Source organism: Chlamydotis macqueenii, chromosome 3 (genome assembly GCF_036417535.1).
Source record: "Chlamydotis macqueenii isolate bChlMac1 chromosome 3, bChlMac1.mat, whole genome shotgun sequence".
Lineage (NCBI taxonomy): Eukaryota > Metazoa > Chordata > Aves > Otidiformes > Otididae > Chlamydotis > Chlamydotis macqueenii.
The window spans coordinates 124,295,498-124,308,327 of record NC_141558.1 but is presented as its reverse complement, the minus strand read 5'-3'; the positions used below and the strand labels follow the sequence as shown (position 1 = coordinate 124,308,327).

General features: G+C 42.0%; 1 long non-coding RNA gene across 1 annotated transcript in view; it reads left to right on the top strand.

Moving 5' to 3' along the window:
* Positions 1–12,830, top strand: part of LOC147601477 (uncharacterized) — a 374,683-nt gene that overhangs the window by 136,261 nt on the left and 225,592 nt on the right. The window lies entirely within an intron of this gene.

Genomic DNA, 12,830 nt, shown 5'->3' with positions numbered 1-12,830 from the left:
ATGGTTCTCATTAATGCCCTTTAAATGATTGTGTAATGACCCACAATCGCTTGTAAGTGAACAACCATTAAAGAATTACCAGTTCTTAGCATGCTTTTAAGTACAGTTTAAATACATGGGAGGTAACGTATAATATATTAGAAAAAGTATTAAATTTGAAATTGTAAAAACACGATTGCTACAAAAGAAGTAGGTGGGAACCCTCCCCTGCGCTGACCGCAGCCCTTGGAGAACACGGAGTGATAACAGCGTGTTTTGTCGCACATCGCATCTTTTGCAGAAATACATGTGTATTTATTTGTTTTCTAGAATCACTTGGTTTTATGAGCCTGATTGAAATGATCTACGTGGAGTAAAATGACAACAGAAGGATGATTTCCCTACAAACATACTGAAATAAAAAATCCTAGGCGTACCTGCTAATGATGGTTACTGGGAAGCGTGACCTGCCTGGTACTTTCAAAGGGCAGCTCTTGCTGATGACAGTAGACGTAGTGGATTCACTGGTTTTGAAAGAGGAGGAAGGGACATCCACGCGCACCACTGACCTTGAAAAATCTCTGGAATGTTCATATCTGGACGTGAAGAAATGTGAGTGATTGAAAAGGCATTTTTAATAAAGAGCATTGATTTAACGAGGAGTCATAGGCAAGATCTTGCCAGCGCGGTTGCAGTTTGACCCATTGCTGGGATCCTGGCTGCGGCGCTTCATGAAGGAGCGACGGTGGCAGCTCTAGAGCTTGAAAAGGGCATTTTGGAAATGTGCCTTTCTCTGTAATCGCAGCGTGTGCCAAAAGCTAGATTACCTTTCGCATTTTGTGAGTGACTCTTTTGGTTTGTAGACATGTGTAGAAATTCCACATCCAGTGTGGGCACTCATTTTCAAGGTCTGGCCTTGCTGGTTGGATAAAAAGGAATATTTGGCAGTACTTCTCAGCTGTCCTGTCCTCTTCCTCCCCACCACCAAGCTTGCTTTCTGAACTCCAGTTCTTGTGCTGTGTTGGTAGGACACGTGGAAATACACCTAACAATACTAATACATTTTCTCCTTGCTAATTTGATTCTACTGTGCCTACAATAACGATACTCTTTGTTCAGGCTCGTAACCTTAAAATTGTATCTGAGGAAAATGAATTTCTGCTTCTCCAAAGCAAGATGATGAGGAGGTGAAACCCTCATTACCTGATGTTTCAGTTGTTTTAGATCCTTTGTAAACCAACCTTTGTCTGAAATGCTCCATACAGGTAGCTTTTGTAACCTGACTGCTTTGCTTCTGGGCAAATGGGCAAATTTTACTTGAATTCTCAAGGCTTCAAGGTTGCAATGAAGAGAGTCATACAACATTGAAAACTAAGCATCTCTTTTTTTTTTTTTTTTTTTTTTTTTTTTCTCCTGAAAGTTAAATCTTTTTACTTTGTTTTTTGTTAGCGGCCTGGCTAGCCTGTTGTTGGCTTCAAGTGCAATTGAATTAATTCCAGATTGCTTGGTCCAACGGGGATTTGAATCTAGAGCTCCAGCATCCCGGTGTCCAAACCGCCAGGATACAGGGGTTTTTTCAAGGAGTGTTCTCTCTCTTTCAGTCCTTGAGTGAAATTCACTGAAACCAGTGTGTGAAATATTTCAGTTCCATGAAATTTCAGCTAATCAAAATGTTCTAGCTGGTTATGCCCACTGCTGAGAGTATCTGACCAGTAGTTTCCAAGGCAGCAGGCAGCCTAAGATCACATTAGACTTCAGAGAACGCTTGGATACACAAATTTCGGTAGCAGCAACAAATGCTTTCTGTCATGTTACGTTTGCTAAGAACTGGATCCCTGCTTCTCCTCACCGCTGTAGTCTACATATTTGTCATCTCCTCATGTGCGTAACTATACCAGATATAGTTGCCATACCAGAAAGGTACCAAATAAAAAAGATGCCTTCTTAACATATGAGACCAATAGAATTTCATCATGTTGGTTTTATGCGTGCTTTTTTAGCAGAGAAAAAAACCCAACTTTCTAAACTGAGGTACACTCGCTGGTCCTTATCCGCATCCTCATCCTAACAGATTGCAATCCAGGTATAGTGCAGCCATGTATTTAACCCATCTGTCAGTACAGCTGACTTGGATATTTTTAGAACATCAGTCACCATGGTAGCTAGGTCTAATATCTTATCTGTGCATCCTGCATCAGAGCAGCTGGTTTGTGTACTACCAGATAGGTCCCGGATAAGATACTGAGATGAAGATATTTCAAAAAGTTTTCAGAGAAGAAATTCTGTGCAGCAAACTCCCCGTCAGAGCCCAGGCTGGACCACAAATAGCCTGGAACGAAGAATATGCTGGTAAACCCGTACATTCATACGCCTGCTCGGGCAAGGATATATGGGTTTGGAAAGATGTCCAGGCTCTCCAGCCTTGGGTAATGAGCAATTCACCCATCACTCCTGAGGGCTCCAAGCATGGGGAGGGAATTTTTAAAATAGCCAAAAGAAGAGAAAGCATGCTTAAAATATGGGAAAGAAGATAAGCGGAAGATGGTGCGAGAGACAATCGGATGCCATTTCAGAAACAGGAGCAGAGTTTTGGTGGGGAAGAGGTAGAGGAGAACATGTGTTACCAGGAAGCTGACAGTACTGCAAAATGTCATACCACCTCAGGCTTTCTGTCAAAATATTTCACCTGGCAAGTCACGCACGCTAGCATGGGAGCAGCAAATGATTAGTGTGCAGTGAGGCTGTCCTCATGGAGCGGCATTTTCTGAGCACTGACAAAGGCGCTGGGCAATGAAGATGTTCTTATCCGAGCCAAGACGGTGAGAGTCCTCGGTCTTTCAGTTTGGGGCACTCTGTGTTTGCCCTCCTGTCCCGTCTCAAGTAATGAATTAATCCGGAGGGCTGCATGGATGGCTTAATCTTTACATCATTGCTGTGTACACAAATGGGCAGTCAGCGTGGGTCTTGTTTTGCAGAGGTATTTGAATGCCTTAAGAGAACAGTCCTGGGGGGGGGTTCTGGAGTAATTAAATGCATTTATGTACTTAGACCCAATATATATGAAAAATCTATTGTGCTAAATGCATATAAAAATCTATTGTGCTAAAGCACACAATACTTCTGTAAATCCAGCACTTTAATTCTGCGTAAATAAATAACACATTTCTGTGCAGGGATAGCTGAACTCCTCCTGAATGAACTCCCCTTGCTTCCAGAAACAAAGCTTTGGCTGAGACGTGTTGTGGTGCTAGGACTAGACTAGGCTTGGCACTCGGGGTGGCTTCTGCAGAGCTAACTCTCAGGTATCTCTGCGTAGGGTTGTGTGGATGCACCTCTGCGGCCAGTTTAAAATAATAGCACTTGGTGTTTCTGAAGCAGCATATTATTCACGTTGCAAAGAAGAAGAAAAGGAAGGTAAAAAAAAAAAAAAAAAAAAAGAAAAGCTTTGCTTTTAGTCTGGGTATTTGGATTTGGTGGGAATACTGATGCTCTAAAATATATATATATATTTTATTAGACCAAAGTGAATTGGTACCCGAAGGAAGAGAATGTTATTTGTTTAAGAGTGTCTGTGATGAACGCAGTTCTAGTGTTTCAGAAGTCTATGTACTGCATACTGAAAATAGGCTTTTTGCCAAATGGGAATTGAAACGCGTATACGTATTACACTATTTGCCTTAGACGAAATTAATTTTCAGCCAGAAGCAGATAGGATTATTTAATATTTATCTTTAGCCACAGGAAGATGAATCTATTATTTTATTTTGTTATTTTATATGTGGTGTTCATCCAGATTTTCCTATAGGAGGTGCTGATGTACTCTTGTCTCTACTACATCAAGGTTAAAGAGTCTCCAGTTGTTAAATCTGTGATCACCAGCAGAGACCATAATTTTCCTCGTGATCAGGAGAAGTATGCCGAGGTCTATCGCAAGGGTGTGCACGTGCATGTATCCAAGAAGTGCAGAGAGAATTGGGAAGGGAAGTGAATCTTCCCCAGTTGCTTTCAAAGGTAATAATATTGGAAAGTTAAAACATCTACAACATTAAAATTAATCAAAGAAAATTGACATACAGTGTTGTTCCAAGTTGACTGATTTAGTGCCACTGAGAGAATGGACTGGAGTGTATAAAGTTACAGTATCGCCAAGTACGGCGTGGACGGGGACTGTTAAATATCAATGGAGCATTACCCTGCGCTGTCAGCAAACTTGAGTATGGCCATAGTGAGAGATGCTAAAATGTCATTTCATGGACCACATTATGTGCTGCTTACAATGAATATTTCGTCCATGGTTTATTACATTTCTGATAAATTGTAACTTCCTGGACAAAAATTTGGTTAGCTTATCTCTAGTGTCATTTAAAGGTCTTTAAAGAACTGATTTTGCCCCAAAGAATCACTTAGCGGCAGCCCGTGGCCATGTGGTACTCATTTAAATTACTGCAGCAATGGCAAGTCTCCTTCCTGAAATTAATAAATGCAATTTATAAGGAATGTTAAGTAACAACTAACGATGTAATGCTTTGTGAATTCCAACCAAACTGATGAAATAATTAAAGTGAATTTGTAGAGTTAGGGAAGAAGGAGGGGAGCGACGCTTTGGCAATTGCAGATGTTCATTCAGAGACATAGCATGGATAAACTTAATTCTAAACCTGCCTTGTCCCGCTAACAGAAAAGAGCTTTTGGAGGAGCTTAGGTTATTTAAACTGGAGTACCTGAATCAGACAGCTCCACAGAGAAGCTGAATAGCACCGGAAACGCAATATTGACAAAATGGAGGATGTGATAATGAAATGGCTTGGGTTGAGTGCTTGGGCCTACGAGTGATGTCCAGCAAATGTTTTCTGGAGGAACTGCATGACTAAAAAAACATAAAGGCACTTGTGAAGAATTTATGCTAGGTATGAATTCAGAATTGCCAAGAGGAAGACATGTGGGAGACTCTGGAATTTAGCAGAGCGATGCTTACCTAGATAGAGGAAGGTGTGATGTTTTAAATTTGACGTAACCTGGCTCTGCACGGCACCACGGGGCGGTGGTGGAGTGGGGCAAGGGAGAGACCTGTGTGCTCTTGGAATTCCTCTTCTGTTCTCAGGATCCTGTGATTGGTGAGACAGGTTTTGCTTCTTAAACCCCAAGGATTAACTTCATCCAACTTTCCTACGTTCATCCAGCATAAAAGGTTTAGATTTTTCCCCAGCTTGCAGTGGGACTCCCAGTTTGTCTGCCTCAGTTCTCCACCCTGGGCTTTCTATACGGCATGAGCAGCGGTGACTGAAGTTTTAAAGAATAACGTGGGATTCTTTTTTTGGAGATTTTGCAGATCCTCTGTTCAGGAAGTTGCAGAAAACTATATTCTATTATGAATATTACCTTCATTTCCTGCTGGATTCCACGGGGCTGAGTCCTGCGCATTGGGGAATTCTGCTGTTCAGTCCTCTGAGCCGTAGCCTGAAAGTTATCTCCAGCTGCCGCTGTTTTTCCAAGGGAAAACAGGATGCAGTTTCCTGTTAGACCGTGCCTGCTCCAAGGCAAGTTGCAAAAAGGAATTGCTTATCCAGTCTGTCTTGCACGTTTCTGGTGACTCAGATGCAAAACCTGATAGCTGGCTGGTGCCTTTGCCTTCTCGGTGGGTTGATTTGGGGTGTGGAGTTGAGTAAGAAGCACCAAGCTCCCAGGGTTGTGTTGGGATTAGTGACGTGTGTCCCATTTTAATGTGCTCAGCATACATGGGTCGTGCTTCCCGTGCCACGTGGAGAAGGTAATAAAGAAAGCAAGAGGGAAAAGCAGAAAACTTGTGAGTCAGAGGCTTGTGTCATCGGATTTCTTACTACCAGACCAGTTTTTCAGTCCTGCAAATGGAAAATAAGGAGAGTCAGAAATACCGATGAAAAAACATCCAATATTTAAGGTTGCGGGATTTAATAATAGAAATCTTCAGCGTGACTCGCAGGGCCACGCGGCGCGTGCTGTTGTCCATTCAAAATAAAACTAATAATCGCGGCTCTGGTGATGCTCTGAAATACACAGCTATGTGACAATTTACACGTTTCCCTGTTACAGATGTTTAAAGGTTTTTAAAACCAAATAGAACTATATATTGATTTCAGATATCTTTCCAAAAGCCTTTCCTGCAATTAAATGATTTGTTATGCGACTTTCATAGGCCAATATTATGTTATCGATAAAGAGAGAGTGCACTCCATGCTACAGACTTAAAAAATCCCAAAAGCCCTTCACTTTGTGGTAAAACTGAGTGGCCAAAATAGAAATAATCATCAAATATTGGATATTTCCATAAATAATCATCAAATACTGGATATTTCATATTTATGTTTTTAGAAAATCTCACTTGTCTCTAAGCCTGGCGGATTCATATCTGTGATTTCACAGTTATTTGGCTATTCCGGACTGGAAATAATCATCCCATCACTGCCTAACTGACACTGATCAGGGCCTTAAAACTAGTTAAGGAGAGTTGCTGTTTAATGTTGTCATTCTGGTGAAACATAAACCCTGCGAGCGAGAGAGAGGTGTCATCTGAACACCTCTTGAGGAAACGAGAGGTTCTTTCTAAATAGGATAATGAAAAATCCTTGGAAAAAAAAAAAAAGTAAAGATAAAATAGAGGAAAGAAGAGAATCTATTCTGCTGACGTCTTACAGCACAATCGGACTCAACGTATTTTGCATATGGTTGTAGAAATAATTTTTGGGGTGCTAGCCTAATGAATGACTTTGTGTGACTGACTGACAACATTTTTTTCCTTTTTAATACTGCAATGCAAAGACAACCAAAAAATATATTTTAGAACAGCTGAAATGTTTTGCTCTACCCGAAATAAAATGATGGATTTAATTCTCAGTGTATTCCTCTTCTTATGATTTAACTTGAACATACTCAGAAATAAAATTGAAATATTCCATTGTAGTAAACCCACAAAAATAAAATATTTAGACCTTTTTCAATAATTAAAACCCAACAAGCCTCCAACCAAAAGATCAGAAAAACTGATGCTTGAAATCAAATTTGGAGCCCTTCAAGTTGTGATAGAATATTTTTTTTTTTAATACCTTTGACAGTCTTACTGTAAAATCACTGCATTCAACATTTTTGCATGATGTTAGTAACATTTGGAAATATTGTGTCAAATCAAAACAACATTGTTTAAATTTTAACTAATTATGGGAGCTTTGGTCTTTTACAGTAGAAGGTGAGAAGGGCTCAGCTGCTTTAAGCACGTTCGCACATGCAAGGTCTCAGGTGCCTGGGTGAGGTTTTGTGGTTGATAGAGATTTAAAACTGCAAAGTCAAGCATCCAGCCCTGTAGCCATTAGGTAATATTACAGACTTTTCCAGCTTCGGGCATTTCACGGCACTGATGTGTGCATTGGAAAAATATTCTTGTGTTACTCCAGGACAGCGCTGGAGGAACTCTCGCGCCTGTGAATGCTCTCGGCTGTCTAAGCAGGCTGGCTTTGGTTTCTGCTCCGCTCGGTGTGTGCCGCTCAGATCAAATGGCATTCCCAACCAGATTGTAGCTCATTATCTTTACCTCCCCCGATACTGAACTTTGCAATGAGGTGGTAATAAGGCTGACCTTAAAAGCTCGGTGATTCACCCACACCCCCCCTGCCTCAGGTGTGTTTTTCAGGAAGCTCTGGATTGTCACGGGACAGGCAGGTTCGGATCTAGAACTAAAAGATGGGCTGAGCTAAAGAAAATAAAATCCTAAATTAAGCATTGGTCATGAGGAATTAGCATGCCCCCAAAATGTGCTTTTCTTCTGACAACAACTTCTTCCAGACCGCGTACTACTCTTCTGCACGATGGACCTAACTTTTCATCGCTCTGTCTGTTCTGGGATGAGTATACAAACCTCATCTAATTATGCAATCGAATATTGAGAAGGAGTTTGTAAAAGATGTACTTCAGAGTTATCTGACCACAAGGAATGTAGGAGATGAAAGAAGAACGTGGACAATCCTTGTCTTCTGATACCGGTGTGAGCGTGTTATCGCTAACGGGCTGTGAGCTCTGTCCCGATAAGGTTTTGTTTCCGTATGAAATGCTGTCAGTGGCGAAGGTAATGCGCGCTTATTCACTGCCTATCGCTAATGAGGTTTCATTGCTGTATTTATTAAAATTTGTACTAAAATAGTGCACAGTAAGTTTTGTGGTCAAGATGCCCGTGGATGAAGTGTTCCACAAGCACCGGTGTGCACAGGCTGGGTGAATTTACAACATTAATTGTTTTTTAATTTGAGAAACTGAAATCATGATTTCTTGTAGTGCTCCCTGCCCTGGCACTCAGACTCTTTTACAGTGTGATAAATATGCAATTTTGCTGTTACTTGCTGTTCCTCAAGACATTTGCAATCTATTAATTCCTTTTAAAAGGTGTAGTTTTCCTGCCCACTTTTCAGTTTGGCCAGTGTTAAGGTCAAAGAGGCTGGAGGGTGTGAAGGGGAAAGCATTAAGAGAATTCTGGGCAGGGAGAGAACAGGTAATGGAATTAATTCTGAAGGTTTTGTTGAATAAGTCTCAAAAATACGGATGGAGGTACCCCACTTGCCCCAAGAAGCCTAAAGAGCTTGAAACTCGTCTTGGTGGAGACAGCGAGCAGTTCGACAGCATGGTCAGGGCAACGCTTACTGAGCCAAAATTATCACTCTTGTCTGTTACACTGCGGTTTTGTTTTCTGGTTTTGGTTTTCCTGGGGACAAAAGCAAGAGGATTATTAGAGTATGTTCGGGGGACAACGGAGACTCTTCCGTTCCTTGGGATTTACCAACTGCAGCGTAACTTTTACAATGGGGACTTGGGAGTGATTCCATGGGACAGCGGGATTCCTTTGCACCTAACCACGGATGTTGGCAATAAAGTGTGGTACACTGAAATGAATTTTTTTTTTTTTTCCTGTGGAGAATTTCAATTTCTGCACTTCACAAATTGCCACCGTCTATGTGTTGGTGTCTGAGTTATGGCCTCGCAAGCAGGAAAACACCTCTGCCTCGCCAAGTGTATGTTAAATTAGTGTTGAATCTGGAGACTTTATTTTGTTACCTAATTAATCTGCAGGACGGTCAGATGCTGGATGGATGCTGAAAGCGTCGGGAGTGACAAAGCAGCGACAGTTGTTTCACCGAATCCAGACTAAGGGGTGGCAGAGCGGGTTTAGCTTTCTCTAGTTTTATATTTCACTTAAAAACCTGATTCTGCAGAAGTGTTGGGAATTGTTTTGGTATTTTCCTCCTTGGTCGTGCAGCTTCCTGCATGGGTGTGCTGAGGCTTCTTCTGCTTGATATTTTGATGGCTGTGTAAGCAGTAAAAGCTGAAACTGCATGGAAATTTTGAGGCGTTTTCAGCCTTGGAGCCTGACTACGGAGAGCTCAGCTGGGCTGAGGAACAGCAAAGCCAGAGTCGCAAGAAGCGCATATTATTGTGTAAAATTTCCTGCAAAGAAGAGTGATATGAATAGAAAATGTATACAGTAGCGTGCTGCATGCTAGCAGTCTTTTCTGGGCTCCTAAATGTTAACTGGGTAGTAATGTAAGTTATTGCGCTCGTTAAATTAGGCCACAAACAAGTCAACAATGATTCAGCAAAATGGTTTTGTTTGTATAGTGCAAGGAAGTCTGATAGATACCCAGTCAAACATTTATGGCTAAATGGATGAAGATTTTAACATTACAGCCTAATAAAAACCCCATACTGTGTGATTAAATAAGAGGGAAAGCAGTAAAAAAGAGAAAGCGTAATGACGGTAACATGTAGGTCAGTTACAATTTAATTGTCATTGCACTTCATTGCTAACATATCAATTCTCTGCTGCTTAGCTGAGCAGAAAACAACAACTTAACATGTACAGTGGGCCCGCGCCGGCGCGGCAAGCCCCCACCTCATCACCTGCTTTCCACGACTTCCTTAACGGCCGCGTGAAGCCTTCCTGCTTTAATGGGATAATCTTGCTGGAAGCTCCCGCTGATCGCGTCCTCCCTGCGCTCGACGCATCAGTGATCAGTAAATTTACTTCCCGCGCTACCTAGATGCTAAAATTAGGTTGTTTGCATTGCAACTTCCAATACTCTCGCAACAAGAAACACCTGCTTGCAGATTTGTATTGTTTTATTTAATGGTTTAAAATCAAGATAGCTGTACAGTGGCAATACCCTGATGTACTATATCGGAAGAGCGCAACGGCTGATCGTTTTTCTCACTTACTCAATTTATACTATGTCTCCTTGCCACATCAGGTATAGCTTCGTTAACATTAATTGCAGTTGTAGAAACTGCATGGAAGTATTTATTCCTGCCAACTTTTTCCACCATTTTCTATTTGGTGGTACTAAAGAAAGCTGGGGCGAGGTGGAAACTCTGTGTATGTTTGTGCTTTTTGCTGTTGTGGTGGGTTTTGGGTTTTTGGGGTTTTCTTTAAATCTGGATAATTCAGTGAGATCTCAAAGGGACCTTGGCTTTGGCACCTTTTTAAAACATCCTCTCTGAAAAATTGTCTGCCTAGGACACTTAGGCTGATCTATGGTAAAGGCTTAACGGAGTATATAACCGATCTATTAATTCAGGTGCCTAAGGTGACTTTTTTTAACCAGCTCTGCAGAGCTGATTTTATTTAGAGTAGAGCACAGTTCCCACTTGGATGGGTGGGGGGGAAAAAACCAAAAAAGTGGAGAGAGCAATGTGGCAACACCTAGGGAACTTCAGGAGAGAAGCTGGAAAAAATATCTATGAGGCAATTCATTCCAAAGCATTGAATCCTAATACTGGGAATATTGTTGACTCTCTTTCTTCCTCTCAAAGTTAAGGAGGAGCTTTTGTGGTAAGTGTGGACAGACTAATCCAGCAAAGCTCACCAGTGCTTTTTGGGCAATACAAAAGCTAGCCAGAAATGGTGGCTTTGTGTTAGAATAAGGGAATTTGGTGCATGTTGGAGATGGCACAAGGGAATGGATGTGCCTTCGAACAAGAAACTTTCAAAGCTACCAGCCTCCCAGCCAGATCACACCCTTCTATTTTTTAAATTTTTATTTTATTTATTTTGAGAAAAATCAGATTAATCCTTGCTAGCCTTTCTTGCTCTGAAGGAAAAGGAATCTCATCTTTGTGGATGATGCTAGAGCCAAATGCTGAGATGGAGAATGGATGGAGGACGCCTATTGCACCATGCGTCCCTGCTGCTTAATGAGGAGCAGGGAGCGGTGACCTCCTCACGTCTCCAGAACGAGATGAGAAGGAAGGGATTTTTCCAGCCCTGTTGACAGTTCTGTGCATGCCTTGCGCAAGGAAGTATTGTGAGGCTCCTATGGACTTCTGGTCTTTATCCCTTGTCCTTACTGGCGAGTTCATTGAATGGCATCTGGTCCTCCTGGTTGTGCTGTGGAACTGAACGGGACATTGAAACGATGCTTCTGATGTGAATTGCTGACCTAACAGCTTTAACCAGCTAGGCTAGTAGTCCTAAGAGAACTCATGAGAGCTGAGGCTTCAAATGCTTGTTGTGTGATGTAGTAAAGCTTCTGAAATAGGGAAATCTTAGAATTTGCTAATTTATCATCTTTGGTAGCTATTCTGCCCTCAACAGCAGTTAGCTTCAAATGTTGGAATGAATCTCGTCTGCTCCCAAATACAGCGCGTTCATGTAGTATGTGACGGCTGTATAGCGTTTTGGTACAACTGTGATGGTAATACACATCCAAATCCAGGTATAAAAAGTCATAAACGTAGCTACCCGCATCTGATAATTTAAAAACCTGCTTTTTTTTTTTCCAGGAAATATACTCTTCCATTTATTAAAACAAAACACCATCAGACTCTTCCTGAAGAAAACCTCCTGTGTATCACGGAGTTGCAGGAGCTAGGAGTGCCGAAACGCAAGCTGTGCCGGTGCTGCAGATGCGTTGCTGTGGTTTAGTTTGTTGTCCAAACTATTTTATCCGTTTTAACCTGGCTAGAAATGGTACCCAAATGAATATCGGAAATTTCAAAATGAAAGGAGAGTAAGAATGTAGATTTGGGGCTTATTCCTAAATTCACGAGTCAAAATGTTGTTAAATCGGTTTACTTCCCAGGAGAGCACGTCTGAACCGTGTCCTCAGGGCAAACGTCTCACTGGGCTGTTTCCAAATCTCTTACAAGCTGCTGGTGTGAGCAGGTGCAACTGCACACTTTTTTTTTTGGTTGAACTTCTAAACTGCTGATTTCTTTGGGCCATCCTTCGCAAACACAGGTTTCTACAGGATGGGAAACTGCACATCAAATGTACTTCACACGAGTACCTGTTATCGTTGTAGTCCTTGGCCGCTTGAGAGCCCTGGGGCTGATTCCTCTGGACGTGTTGTTTGCCCCCAAAGAGGGTTATGGTCCCTTTGTGCTGGCCTTTAAGAGCAGGATCGGCTTTCACAGGTAATAGGCCTCTCCCTGTGAAATAATTTAATAGCAAGTGTGCTCCTCTGTGCACCTGAGAGCTCCAGGAGGTTTTCTGCCTTCCAGCAGCAGTGTCTCCTATAGCTCCCCGTGGTGCTGTACGTCTCCGCGATCCACACCCTCGCTCAGCATGACCAGCACCTAATAGGCACCGTGGAGCCCCGTCGCAATAGCATGTATTAGTGGCTTTAGAGTAAACTGCTTGCAAAAATCAGCCTAGATAAAATACCCAGATGTTTATGGGCAAAAGGCGTATTGGGAGCCAGCGAGGCAGCAAAGGCCTATTTGGAGTGTGCATTTCAAGGCTTAACAAGATTAACGTCTGTCTGTACCAGCCTGTGAGGGCTCAGTTGAACAACGCTCTTTCCATCCCTGGGTTTTCAGTGGTGAAAAGGCGAGTTTTG